The sequence below is a fragment of the Myodes glareolus genome, chromosome 8 (genome assembly GCF_982192425.1).
Source record: "Myodes glareolus chromosome 8, mMyoGla1.1, whole genome shotgun sequence".
In the NCBI taxonomy this organism is placed as follows: domain Eukaryota; kingdom Metazoa; phylum Chordata; class Mammalia; order Rodentia; family Cricetidae; genus Myodes; species Myodes glareolus.
This window is the reverse complement of record NC_142033.1, coordinates 73,028,290-73,043,443: the sequence shown is the minus strand read 5'-3', so window position 1 is coordinate 73,043,443 and position 15,154 is coordinate 73,028,290.

Genomic DNA, 15,154 nt, shown 5'->3' with positions numbered 1-15,154 from the left:
GGTCCCCATGCTCCCAATTTACTCAGGAGATCTTGTCTTTTTCTACTTTCCATATACATAAGATCCATGTACATCTCTCTTAGGGTCCTCATTGTGTCTCAGTTCTCTGGGATTGTAAATTGTAGGTTGCTTTTTTTCCTTTATGTCTAAAAGTCACTTACGAGTGAGTACATATGATTTGTCTTTCTGAGACCTTTGTATTTTTGATGATCACAATGTTACTCTGGTACACTGATATGTTTATGTTTAGTTAGTAAATTTCAATTCTAGACACAGGCCAATAGGAGCTCTTATCATAGGCACGATGGAGGTGAACAGCCCTGTAACACTTCCCCGATTATTTTCACAGCATAAACTCCCAGGGTATGATCTGTAGGTCAAAGGGTGTCACCGTTTTTCAGATTGGATACATAGTGTCAACTTGTCCTCTGTAGCACTCAAATGCGTTGGGTGCCATTCTGTAACACGAGGGCCTGCTTGTTGGGGTTTCTGTCCTCCCACCAGGTCCCACAGCTGTTTAGCCCCAAAGAAAATCACTCAGAGAGTCTACATTAGGTTATAACTGATTGACTGCTTAGCTCAGGCTTCTTGTTAACTCTTGTAGCTTATATTAACCCATTACTCTTATCTATGTTAGTCACATGACTCAGTGAAGCCTGGGCTACTTAGCAAGTTTCAGGCTAGATGGGGCCCCATAGCAACAGCTCCACCTGGTTGATATGATGTCATAATACTGATAGCGCTACTACAAGGCCTGTTTTGGGTACCAGCTGCACAAGACAATTCCAACTTGGTTAGCTGAAATGGTGCACATCTTTTATAACATTCTGGATGGACCTCCACAAAATACTCAGAGACTATTTACAATCTTACCAGACATTAATCTTGAAATTTAAGCATCATTTTACTTTCACAGAATCCCCCTGAAAGAATGTCGCCCCCATGACAGCTGAAAGTAATTCTAGAGGACGTCGTCCCCTCTCCCAGTAAAGTTGGTCCTCAGGTTTAGGGACATCATTTAGGAGTTGATTATAATTAGTATACGGTGGAGGGTTGGGGAGGAATTTTATAAGCTCAGAGATCTTTTTGAAAAAAAAAAGGGAAATTTGGATAATAGATTGATATTTGTGAGTTATTGTTTATAGATAATTACATTACATTAGCATAGATTCTTGTATATGGATACAAAGTTAAATTATATAGAATATTGTATACATGCATGCTTCTACTTCTGTTTAAAACATATTTTATGTATTGATATATATATACTATTGATATATCTATTTACCATATTGCAGTGTGTATTTCTACCTCTGATTAAGATACTTATATATTGTTTATGTATTGATATATATATTTACCATATTGCAATGTATATTTGTACATTGTTTACATTTGGAGGTCATTGTCCTCATTTATTGCACAGTTGTTTATTCTTTTAGTCTTTAAGTTAGATAGGTATTAAGAATTGTAGATCAATAGTCATCTATGTTTGTCATATTTATAGTTAGACTAATCAGGTTCTTTAGATCCATAGAGATTATATTTTGTATAAATAATCTTCAATCTCTTCAAAGAGCTGTAGAAAATGGCATTTAATCTAACTTAGAGTTCTTTGGTAGTGATACACAATCACTCCTGGCAACACCGATCTATTCCCGAGAGATTGTTGAACACCAAAGACACTCCACTTGGAGCTTGTCTTCTTCTTGGCAAAACCGACCTCTGGGCAAGGAACTGCCCATACCTCAACTACTGACAAAATACACAGTATCCGGAAATGGATAAGCAGAACTGTCAAATCTTGCCAAGACAGGGTAAGATGGTTTTGAAAATTTTCTTGCCTTTAAAAATTATCTGTCAGTTATTCTAGGCCTTAGCCAAAGTTGGTTGCTTCAACGCTGCAAACGTGACTTTGGGTGATTGCCCAGGTGGCTTGTCTCTGTGATTTGTTGCATGTTTTGGAAGTTGTTTGATTGCACTTCCTAATTACTCAGATAACATTATTTCCCTTCTCAGATCATCGATGGGGTTGAAGACTAGATAAACAAAGTTACTTTCCTCTCATGACTTGGCCAAGTTATTTATTATACAAGACTTAAGGTAGTTAGAATAGGATATTTATTCTATTGTATATAATTTCGTAGTAGGTTTAGAACTCTCTTACTTAAACAAAATGGGGAGGTGCTGCAGGAGCTCCTTCCGCTCCTTCAGCCAATAGCCGTTGAGATACCAGCCCACTGGGGTGTGGTCTCTTTCTCTTTAAAAAGCAGAGGCAGACCTCCTCCTCCTCTCTCTCTCTCTCTCTCTCTCTCTCTCTCTCTCTCCTCTCTCTCTTCAGCGACTAGACTCCTGGCTATTGTGTAGGACAGTGTTCTGTAAGTTTTTTCCCCTCAAATAAATAACCCTTTGAATCCAAACTGGTGTAGGATTGTTTCATGCTTTACCACAAGCAGTCTAACCAGCACAATGGGAAATGATTTTTTTTCTTGTTCTTTTTTTTTTTTTTTTTGAGACAGGAGACAGGGTTTTCCTGTGTAGCTTTGGAGCCTGTCTTTGAGCTCACTCTGTAGACCAAGCTGGTCTCAAACTCACAGAGTTGGATCTGCCTGCCTCTGCCTCCTGAGTGTTGGGATTAAGGGCAGGCACCACTACTTCCCAGGCCACATGTGAAACTTTGAATTCACCTGTGTTCCCTCCAGGATGGGGTTTGGAATGATTTTTTTTTACCATAATTAGAATGATCAATTTTTAATTAATATAATATAATTATATTATACTTTTAAGTATAAACACAAAACAGAAAAGTTACCAGTTTGAAGTTTGTGGCATTTGAATGTTCCCATTGCTGCACAGCTGCCACCACTATCCATCCCCCAAAACATCTTCATTTTTCCCAACTAGAAACATCGCACATGTGATGTTTAAAAACAAAAACAAAACAAAAAGTCCTTATTCTTCTTTCAGATAAGTGAAATCATAAAGATCAACCCTCCCCCTCCCCTCTGTTCTTTTGACAGAGTCTCACTATGTGGCCAGACTGGCCTGGAACTTTCTATGCAGATCAGGCTGGCCTCTAGGTTATGGCAATCTTCCTGTATATGAATTCCAAGAGATATTTTTTTTTGTATTTTGGGAGATTATTTCACTTAGCATTTATGTCTCCAAATTGCATCCATACAATGAAATTGAGCCTCAAGAAACCCATCATTGTTAGGCAATGGAGGCGCAGCCTTTAATCCCAGTACTCAGGAGGCAGAGGCAGACAGATCTCTGTAAGTTTAAGACCAAGCCAGAGCTGTTACAAAGAGAAACTCTGTCTCAAAAAAAAAAAAAAAAAAGCAAACCAAACAAAAAGAAACCCTTTGTTCCGTTGACAATATCACACATTGGAAAGTACATACATTTTAGACATGCTCAGAGCATCTGAACTAGCCTATCGTTTGGTAAAATCATTTAGCAGGAAGTCCATTTACAATGGGATGTTGGTTATCATCCTCTCTGGAGGGAAGCACATGGAGCCAGGAGGCAAGGTTCCAGGAACCTCATCTCAATTCCATCACCAGTCACCACTGTGGAAGATCTCTGCCCTCTGTGTTGTGGTGATTCTGCCTGACAAATGAAGTGTGGACTTCAGGTCTTCCGAATCATGGGTCCACAGAGGCGCTCCTGGTTCCTGCCATAGGTGGTGGAGGCATCCATATCTCTTATCCGCAAACTAGAAACATTATCATGAGGGTTGGGCTGGAGCTCACTGGTAGCGCAACTGCCTAAGACACACATGGTCTTTGCCCAACATTGCAAAAACAAAAGAATAAAGATGATTGATACGTGAAGGAAGTTGGGGTTGTGTCAGTATCTGCCCTCAGGGTATATAGATCCTTTCAACAAGAAAAAACTATAGTGGCAGGAGGACCATTTGTCTTATTTCTTCCTGCAAGTAGCTGGCCATAACGGTGTCTTTGGCAGGTGTGCCACCATTTCCATTTCCCAGAGCAAGAGAACGGACCTTTTCACGGAGACTGGGACTTGGTGCTGCAACAGACCTGAACCAATTCACTAGAGTAACTTTAATCTCCTGGTTAATTTTCATGCCCCACCCCCACCGTGTCTCTCCTAGTGACTGCCCGAGAATTTATTGCTTCTAGACCAAAGATTTCTCCGCAATGTGTAATTCTTTATGCAAAAAGCTCAAAAGCGTCCTGCCCTCATTGCTTCTTCCTATCTTCACAGCCGTTTGAGAGTCCCTGACACATGTAAGCTAAAACCTATGCTTTTCTCTTGCTGCCAGCCTATCTAGTTTTTCTTTGGTCCCTAGAACCAGCTGAAGGCCCCATGTACCAGCTATGGGGAGAGGATCCTTGTAGAGGATCCACATTAGATTTCCAGCCACACTGAATGGCTCAACCACCAGATCCAGGGTCATCTTATACCTCTGCCTCCATGGACACTGCACTCACATATGCTCAGACACATCCCATGCACATAGTTAAGAATAAAAATAAATCCTAAAAAAAAACAGAAAGCAGGGCAAGGAGGGATGATTTTTCTCCACTCCATACCCGAGGAAAGGTGAGAACATGTCTTACAATACCACGTGCACTGCTAACACAAGTGCTCATTTCCTCAGAAAGAAGGGCATGCAGGAAGGGGCACAGATTTTGTGTGCACAGTTTGCTGACTTCTGACAAATATGCATGTCTAGGGCACCATCTCAGTCGGGGATGGAGTCTGGTGGCAGGGTGTTTTCTGTCATGTGACCTTCATCTTTAGATACGAATAAACATCTGCTTGACCCTGAAGGGGCACTGACTGCAGACAAAGGAATGCTCACAATGAACCTGACTTGGAGAACAGTGAGCTGACTGGGGTCCCTTACACGGGCAGGGTGATTGAGGGCGGCTGCATCATTGAGAAGCCCACCCCAGCCTGTCTTACTTGGGGTTCTATTGCTGTGAAGAGACACCGTGACCACTGCAACTCTTATAAAGGGAAACATTGAATTGGGGGTGGCTTGCAGTTCAGAGGTTCAGTCCGTTATCATCATGGTGGGACATGGCGGCATGCAAGCAGAATGTGGTGCTGAAGAAGGAGCTGCAAGTTCTGCATCTGGACCTCCAGGCAACAAGAAGAGTCTGTGTCTACACTGGGTGTAGCTTGAGCATAGGAGACCTCAAAGCCCTCCCCACAGTGATACACTTCCTCCAGCAAGGTCACATTTCTTACTTGTGCCCCTCCCTACGGGGACCATTTTCTTTCAAACCACCAAAGGTGTTGGATGAGCAGGGAAGCCGCACCTTCAGAGCTCCCGGAAAACCTGGCAGCCATCTCCACACAGATTTCCCCTGCCCTGTTCCCACCAATGGTCACTACACATTAACCTTGAGGAGGGGCCACCTTGTGAATCTTGTAACTTACTGACCTTATTGAACCTGGTACGTTTTTCTTCCATTTTTTTCTTTTATTGAAAATATATTTTTTCATACAATATGAAATGTTTAGTTTCCCCTTCTAATTTCTCCTAGTTCCTCTCTACCTCTCCTCTCATCCCCCACCATACCCTTTCTGTCTCTCCTTAAGAAACCAACAAGCATTTAAATAATAATAATAAAACTCAATAAGATAAAACAAAACAACAAAAGCAAATTGATTTGGTTTGCTTTGGTTTTTCAAGACAGGGGTTCTCTGTGAAACAGTCTTGGATGTCTGGAACTCATTCTGTAGACTAGGCTGGCCTCAAACTCACAGAGATCCTCCTGCCTCTGTCTTCCGAGTGCTCAGATTAAAAGTGAGCGCCACCACCGCCCAACCAAAACCAAATTGGAATACAACAAAATAACCAAACAAGAAAAAGTCAAAGGAAAAGCAGAAGAAACACATATAGATACAGAGGCACCTATGTTTGTACATATAGGAAATCCCATAACATGAAACCAGAAGCTGTAATATATAAACACAGGACCTGTAAGCTGTTGTGTTTTTTTGTTGTTGGTGGTGTTTGGGTTTTTTTTTTTTTTTAGCCTCCAAAGATAGCACTGAGCTCATTCTGTGTTGGCATCCACTGCTGGAATGGGGCCTGCCCTTAAGAGTGGTTTGTTTCCCCAGTGAGACTCCCTTGGAGGAAGCTAATTGTTCATTTGCAAGTGGCTAGCATTGGAGTTGGGAATGGGAGCGTGTGTCCACTCCTCCTTTCAGCTCTAGGGCCCATCTGGTGCAGACCTGTGCAGGTCACGTGCGCTGCCTCAGGCTTGTGAGTTCCTATGTGTGCCAGCCTTGTGTCTAGAAGACCTTGATTCCTTGGTGTTCTTCATCCCCTCTGGTTCTTACACCATTTCTGCCTCTGAACTCTGGCATCAAGTTCCCTGAGCCTCGAGGGGAATGATCTGATGGAGACCTACCTTTTAGGGCTGAGTGTTCCAAGGTCTCTCACTCTCTGCCTATTGTCTGGCCTGGGTCTCTGTATTTGTTCCTATCTGCTGCAGGAGGAAGCTTCTCTGATGACAGCTGATCTCTGAGTATAGCAGAGTGTCATCAGGAGGCATTTTATTGCTTCGTTCCTTTACCAGAACAGCAGTGTTTGGTTTTCCCCTAGTCTCTGACCTGTCTAGTCTCAGGTTCTTGGCCACCTGAGCATTACTGGGAAGGAGTTCCCTGTCATGGCGTGTGCCTGAACTCTAATCAGATATTGGCTGGTTAGTCCTGCAAGCTTCCTGTCACTATTGCACCAGTGCATCCTGAATGTAGTTCATCCCTGCAGATCCAAAGGTTTGTAGCTGGTTGACGTTTACCTTTCTTCTTTGGTAGTGTGCAGAGTGCCTTCCAGTACTACGGACACTAGGAGGAAGACCTTAGGTAGGCTCCAGTTTGACTTCCCTGCTCAATGAGTTGTACAATTGTTTTTCAGCAATAGGAGGACCTTATGGTCAGTTTGTGGAGAACCACCAATAACTTTGGCAGTAGCCTGGATTGTGCAGGGGTTCCCATGGGACCCCTTTGGCCAAGAACTCAATTACACATAACCTATTCTTGGTACCGAAAGCTTTGGTTGGTGACAAGAGATGTCTATTTGGGGCTCTGCCTCCTCCATTATTTGCTGATTTCATTTAGACTGCCATCATAAGTGTCTATATATAGCTTCTATGATCCCTCAAATGTTCTTTAGTTTTAAATGTCCTTCCCCATATTCCTGCCCTCACCCCTCCTTATCCCTTACTTTCTGCCTAACCTCTGAGGTTATATAGAGGTTATATATATATATATATATGTGTGTGTGTGTGTGTGTGTGTGTGTGTGTTGTAGCTTGCTTGTCAATGATTCAACAGTTAGCATCCACATATAAGCAAATATATACCTTATTTGTCTTTCTGGGTCTGAGTCACCTCACTCAGGATGAATTGTTCCAAGTTCTATCCATTTACCTGTAAATTTCATGCTTTCACTTTTTAAAAAAGAGCTCAGAAATATTACACTCTGTAAATGGATCACATTTTCCTCATCCATTCATCCACCGATGGGCATCTGGGCTGTTTCCAGTTTCCGGCTACTATGAATAGAGTAGCAACAAGCATGGTTGAGCAAGCGTTTCTGTGGTAGAATGAAGCATTTTTTTTGGGTATATGCCCAAGAAGGGTATCACAGAATCTAGAGTTAGATTTTGATTCTTGTTTTTGCAATAAACCATCACACTGCTTTCCAATAGTGGCTTGTACAAGTTTACACTCCCACAGGTAGTGGATGAGTGTGCTCCCTAGTTTACGTTCTTGCTGAATAAGATGTCACTTGTTTTATTGATCTTGGACATTCTGATCAATGTAAGAGGAAATAAACATCCAAGTAGTTTTAAATTGCATTTCCCTGATGATTAAGGATGTTGAACCTTTCTTTAAACATTTCTCAGCCATTTGAATTTCCTTTTCTGAGAATTCTGTTTAGATTTGTGCCAAGCTTTTTAATTTTTTTTCCCCACAAGACAGGATTTCTCTGTATTGATTTGGAGCCTGTCCTCAAACTCGCTCTGTAGACCAGGCTGTCCTTGAACTCATTGAGATCAACCTGCTTCTGCTTTCCAAGTGCTGGGATTCAAGGCACACACCACCACCACCCAACAATGTTTTATTTTTTGATATTCAGTTTTTTGAGTTTTAAAAAATATATTTTGGGTATTATCCCTCTCTTGGGTATATACTTGATAAAAATATTTTCCCATTCTGTAGCCTGTTGCTTTGTCTGAATGATGGTGTTCTTTGCCACAGAAGCTTTTGTGTTTCCTGAGGTCCCATTTATTAATTGCTGCCCTTAGTGCCTGTGCTATCAGTGTTCTGTTCAGAAAGTCGTCTCCTGTACCAATGAGTTCAATGACTGTCCTTCACTTTCTCTTCTACCTGATTCAGTGTGTCTGTCCTCGTGTTGAGGTCTGGAGTAGAGTTTTGTACAAGATGACAGGGACGGCTCTCTCTGCATCTCCTACATGCAGCCGTCTATTTTCACCAGTACCATTTGTTAAGATGCTGTCCTTTTTCCAGTGTGTATTTCTGGCTTCCTTATCAAAATCCAGGTGTCCATAGGTCTTTGGACCTTTTTTTGTGAGGTTGGTTCTATTTAATTGATCAACGGGTCTGTTTTTGTGCCAATATCATGCTGGGTTTTTTTCATTACTGTTGCTCTTTAGAACAGTTTGAGGTGAGGAATGATGATACCTCCGGAAGTTCTTTCATCATTTAAGAGTGCTTTAGCTATCCTGAGTGTTTTGTATATCCATATGAAGCTGAGCATTGTCCTTTCAATTTCTGTGAGGAATTGTATTGGAATTCGAAGGAAATTGCATTGAATTCATAGATAGATTTTGGTAGAATGGTCATTTCTACTACATTAATCCTACTAATCCATGGACATGGGAAATTAGATGTAGATTGAACCTTACATTGTAAGAGCTGTTCGAAGCAATGTTTTTGGCTGTGCAGAACACAGATTACTTGCTCAGAGCCAGGCAATGATCTTAGAGAAGTAATCCTCACTCTTTGGACCTTGATTTTCTGAGTGTCAAATGAGTAGGTGGGCAAATGCTCTTAGCCTTTTTCAGTGTGAAGAGCCTATTTTTGTTAAAAGTCATGTGACTCTAAAACTGCCATTGACTTTCTTTAGGCACCGAAGGACCTGGCCGTCAAGGTCACCAATGACAGTAGCTTTCCATAGTCCAGAAGGCACAGCCGTCTTCCGGAATCAGCACTGTCTGGTGGCAATCACAGTATTAATGACAATTGTTGTTAAAGAGGCCTTTGCCCCATGGCTCCACATCTCTTTCACATGAACAGCTGACTCCAGAGTACACTTTGCACCCAAGGAAACTCTCCAGCCTCTTTTTCAAGAAGTGGAAGGCCAGTGGAACGTGACTGAGAATGAATGGGGTCAGGGTTTAACCTGGGAGAGAGATATGCCTTGGGGAGTCTTCCAGGAGCAACCACGAGGCCTTCATTTGTGGCTGAACCACAGCCCTATTAAAGCCCATACTAAATTGTCTTCCTGCTCTTTCTGAGCACAGTCTTGACCCAACTCCTTTCTTCACTCAGTATTTCTGAGAAGCCCCTTATTCCACATACCCCTGCAAACTAACTGAAGCTGGATGGCTGAACAGTAGACCCTCTTCAGCCACAGAATTGCTCCAGAATCCCAGATTTTAGCATTCTCCACTTTGGAGCATTTTGGGGTTCTCCATTCTCTACATGAAGCCAGTCTGGAAGGAGTGTCTCTGCACCTCAGACTTAGGGCTTGTGTTTATGTTGCTATGTGTGCCTACATGGGCATGCATTTTTGAGGGCTTCCAAAAGTTTGCTTATATATAGCTTCATTTGTGTAGCTTGTTGTGTGTTATTAACTTACATATGAAGCTAATTCTTCAGCTCTTAGTTGCTGTACCTGTCACCTGAGGGCTTTCTTTATTTTCCTTCCTTCCTTTATTTCTTTTTTCTTTCTTTTTGCTTCTGGCTGTGCTGGAACTCATTGTGTAGACCAGGCTTGCCTTGAACTCAGAGATCCACCTGTCTCTGCCTCCCAAGTGCTGGGATTAAAGATATGCGCCACCACCACTGGGCTGGGCTTTCTTTCTTTCTTCTTTCTTTCTTTCTTTCTTTCTTTCTTTCTTTCTTTCTTTCTTTCTTTATTATGCTTCAAGAGCCTAAGAATATACACACAGACTCTTTTCTTTAGAGATTTATTTATTTATTTATTTATTTGTTTATTATGTATACCTCATTCCTTCCATGTATGCTTGCAGGCCAGAAGAGGGCACCAGATCTCATTATAGATGGCTGTGAGCCACCACGTGGTTGCTGGGAATTGAACTCAGGATCTTTGAAAGAGCAGTCAATGCTCTTAACCTCTGAGCCATCTCTCCAGCTTTGCGCTTTCTTTAAAAATAATAATAATAAAGCTATGTAGTAATATCCCATTGAGTAGACATGCTATGTATGCACACACCCACACATACATGCTAGTGCTTTATGGATGGACATTTATGCCATTTCATGTCATTTTCACTTTAGAATAGTCCCATAATAGATACATTTAAATATAGATCATTTTGCTCTTCTATTAATTATATGTTATGCTATATACTTAGAGCATAAATTTTTACAGACAAATTGTTGGATCAAAGGGTGCATGCACAATTATTTCATTAAAAGTAGTTTTAGGCTCACAGTAAAATGGAGTAGAAAGTACAGAGTGTTCCTATCAAACCCCGACCCAAACACACCCAACACCACACTCTGGATTGGAACACTCGTCATGGACGATAACCTCATTATTAACCAAAGTCCATAGTTTATATTAGGGTTCGTATCTGTGAAGTACATTCTGAGGGTTTCGACAAGAGTTTGATAATATATCTATTGTTATGTATCTGTTGCCATAGTATCATACAGTCTAATTTCAGTGTCCTAAACATCCCTTCCTTTCCACTGCAAGCTTCAAGTCCAGACCTTCCTGTTGCTTCCAGAGCTTTGTTTTTCCTAAAAATTTCTTTAAAATTTGAAAACTTATTCATATTGTGTTTCATGGTCTAACTTAATGAGGACAACTGACCAGATCTCTTCCTCAAGAGGGCATCAGATCTCGTTACAGATGGTTGTGAGCCACCATGTGGTTGTTGGGAAGAACTCAGGACCTTTGGAAGAGCAGACAGTGTTCTTACCTGCTGAGCCACCTCTCCAGTCCTGTTTTGTCCCCTGGTGTCACACAAATATAATCTTTTCAGATTGGCTTTTCCCACTTAGCAATTATCATTAATTGATTGATTGATTGATTGATTAAGGTTTTGAGACAATGTTTTTCTGTGTAGCTTGACTACCCTGAATTCACTCTGCTGACCAGGCTGGCCTCAAACTCACAGAGATCCTTCTGTCTCTGCCTTCCGAGTGGAGTGTTGTGATTATAAACATGTACCACCATGCCAGGCGGTGGTGGTGCACACCTTTAATCCCAACACTTGGGAAGCAGAGGCAGAAGGATCTCTGTGGGTTCAAGGCCAGCCTGGCCTACAGAGTGAGTTCCAAGACGACCAGGGCTGTTATGCAGAGAACCCTATTTCAAAAAACCAAAACACAAACCCAAAAGAAAAAAAAACGCATCTATACCAAGCCTGGCTAAATATCATTTTCATTTACTCAGTGTGTGTGTGTGTGTGTGTGTGTGTGTGTGTGTGTGTGTGTGTGCGCACACACACACGCATATGCATGTGCTTTGGTACGCGTGTGGAGGTCAGAAGACAGCTTTGGAGGAACTGGTTCTCTCCTTCCACTACATGAGTGCTGAGGACCAAACTCAGGTTGTAAGCCTTGAGAGGAAGCTCTCTTACCCACTGAGCCATTTTGATGAACTGTGATGTACACTTAAGATTCCTCTGCTTTCTCTCACTCCAAATCACACTCTTACCGTATGAATGCACTGCAGTTTGCTTGTTTATTCACCTACTAAAGAACAACAACAATTAGGTAATTTTCAAATTTTTGGCAGTTATGAATAAAGCTGCTATAAACATCTATATGCAGTTTTTCCTATTTTTTAAATATTTATTTATAATGTATACAATAGTCTGTCAGGGTGTATGTCTGCAGGCCAGAAGAGGGCACCAGATCTCATTACAGATGGTTGTGAGCCACCATGTGGTTGCCAGGAATTGAACTCAGAACCTTTGGAAGAGCAGGCGATGCTCTTAACCACTGAGCCATCTCTCCAGCCCCCAGTTTTTCCCATTTTTTTTTTTTTTTGCCAGTTCTGGGGATGGAGCTCAGGGCCTCGTGTACTCTTGGCAAGAGCTCTACCACTGCACGAGACTGGGATGTGGCTCAGTGGTGGCTTATTTATTTTTAATTCATGTGTATGTGTGTGTATCCGTGTGGGTTTATGTGCACCCTATGTGTTCAGGAGTCTACAAAGGCCAGAGACTGTAGAACTAGAGTCATAGGCAGCTGTCAACCACCATGTGGCCTGGGAATAGACTCCAGGCTCTCTGTTAGCAGGAAGTACTCCAATTGCTGAGCCATTTCTCTAGTCCCCGGATAGATTTTTTTTTTTCTTTTTGGACATTTTTTTCAGCTTATTTGGGTCAATACCAAGAGACTGAATGCCATGTCCTATGGTAAGATTGTGTTTAACTGTTTAAGAAACAATCACAATCTTGTTTGAAGTAGTTGTACCATTTTGCATTTTTTTAGAGATTACTTTAGTTATGTGCATGGGTATTTTGCATGCATGCATGTCTGTGTACCATGTGACGAACTGGTATGCCCAGAACTCAGAAGAGGCTGTCAAGTCCTCTGGAACTGGAGTCATGGGTCAAGCAAACCACCATGTGGGTGCTGGGAACTGAAACCTGTCCCTCTGCAAAAGCAATAAATGCTCTTAACCATCGAACCATAGCTCTGGGCCTCCATTTTGTATTTCTTTATCTCTCTAGGCCCCCAGTCTGTATTTCTTTATTTTTTTTTCTTTTTCCAAGACAGGGTTTCTCTGTAGTTTTGGAGCTGTCCTGGAACTAGCTCTTGTAGACTAGGTTGGCCCTGAACTCACAGAGATCCCTCTGCCTCTGTCTGGGATTAAAGGTGTGTACCACCACTGCCCAGCCTACTAGCAATTAACAAGCCCTGTCTATCCACAGCCTCCCCAGCATCTAATATTTTCAGTGTTTGATCACCTACCGGCCATTCTAAAAGGTGCAGAGTGTTGTTTTTAATTTGCAGTTTTAAAAAATTTATTTATTTCTTAGGAGATCTATGTATCTATATATCTATGTTTCTATCTCTATCTATCTATCTATCTATCTATCTATCTCTCTATCTATCTATCTATCTATCTATCTATCTATCTATCTATCTATCTTTTATGTATACAGTGTTCTGCCTCCATGGATGCCTGCAAGCCAGAAGAGGGCACCAGATCTCATTACAGAAGGTTGTGAGCCATCATGTGGCTGCTGGAAATTGAACTCAGGACCTCTGGAAGAACAGTCAGTGCTCTTAACCTCTGAGTCATCTCTTCAGCCCTATTTATTTATTTATTTATTTATTTATTTATTTATTTATTTATTGAGACAAGGTTTCTCTTGTGTAGCCCTGGTTACCCTGGAACTACCTTTGTAGACCAGGCTGATCTCAAACTCGTAGAGATCTGCCAGCTTCTGCTTCCCAAGTGCTGGAATTAAAGATGAGTACCACCACCACGTGACATTAATGAAATTCTTAACTTTTGTTCCTTTTACTATTGGCATTGGGCTTTACAGTTGTCATGAATAGGAAGACTATAGATGGACAAATTCTGTAGCTAGTGTTCTCTCTCTCTCTCTCTCTCTCTCTCTCTCTCTCTGTGTGTGTGTGTGTGTGTGTGTGTGTGTGTGTGTGTGTGTGTGTGTCTGCCTGTCTGTCTTTCTCTCTTACCCTCTTTCTCGGTGCTAGGGATCAAACCAGGATCTTGTACATGCTAGGTAGGTTCAGAATCTCTCTCTACACTCTTCAATTTGTATTCACATATGGCCAGGCTCCTCTGTAACTCAAGCTCTTGCATTTTAATTAATCCAGCTTCTGTCCTTTGGTTGATATTCTGGTTCTTCCATATTTGACACTGAACACGGTTTCACTCAACTAGAATCATTTCCTTCTTCCCCAAGGTTATTGTTTTGGGAAACCCCATTCTTCTTAGTCATCAGCTTCTTAAAGACAGGTAAACAGTTTTTTTGCCAGTGCATGTCCAATGAGATTGTGAGCTAATGCAGGCTTGCTCATCTCTATGAGTATTGTGAAACTCTGTAATTCAATGGCACTGCCATTGCTACAATAGTATCTGATGCATGTGGAAACTGTCACAGTTAAAATAAGGAGCAGCCTTCCTCACTCTCAGTTCAGAGGCTTTCATTTTTCTGCTTATTCATCTTTTATTCATCTATGCATCCATTCACCTAGCATCCATCATCCATATCCATCACTATAGCCACCTGCCCCTTCCATCTTTTATCTATCCATCTATTCTCTATCGTTTACATGTCCAGTCACACATCTGTTCATTTACTCAGCCATTCTACTCTCTTTTTCCTCTTTTGGTGGTGAGGACTGAACCCAGTGCCTCACACATGCTAAGTGTGTCCTCTACCACTAAGTCCCTAATCATATATATATATATATATATATATATATATATATATATATATATATATATATAATTAGAATGCTTATGTAGTCATGCTCATAGCAGAGGCAATCACAACATGTCAAAACATGGACAACTAACCATGTGTCCATAAAGGAAGGAAGGGATAAACAAAATGTGGTATAGACATACAATAAACGTCATTCAGTCTCAGAAAGGAAGAATGTCCTGACAGATATTGCAGTGTGACTGAGCCTGGGGAACACTGTATTAAGTAAAACAAACCAAACATAAAGCAACAAATTCTGCAGTCTGTTTAGAAGAGGTATCCAGAGCAGTCAAATCCATGCAGTCAGAAGTAGGATGGTGGTGCCAGGGGCAGCCGAGGAAGATGGGGCAGGGAGGGCGAGGCAGTGTATCACTTTAATCTTGTCGTAACGATGGCAGGTGCATGGAGTTGCAGGGAGTTTCAAAATATTTACCGAGATGAGTAATTCTGTGTTAGTTCACGGCCACAACT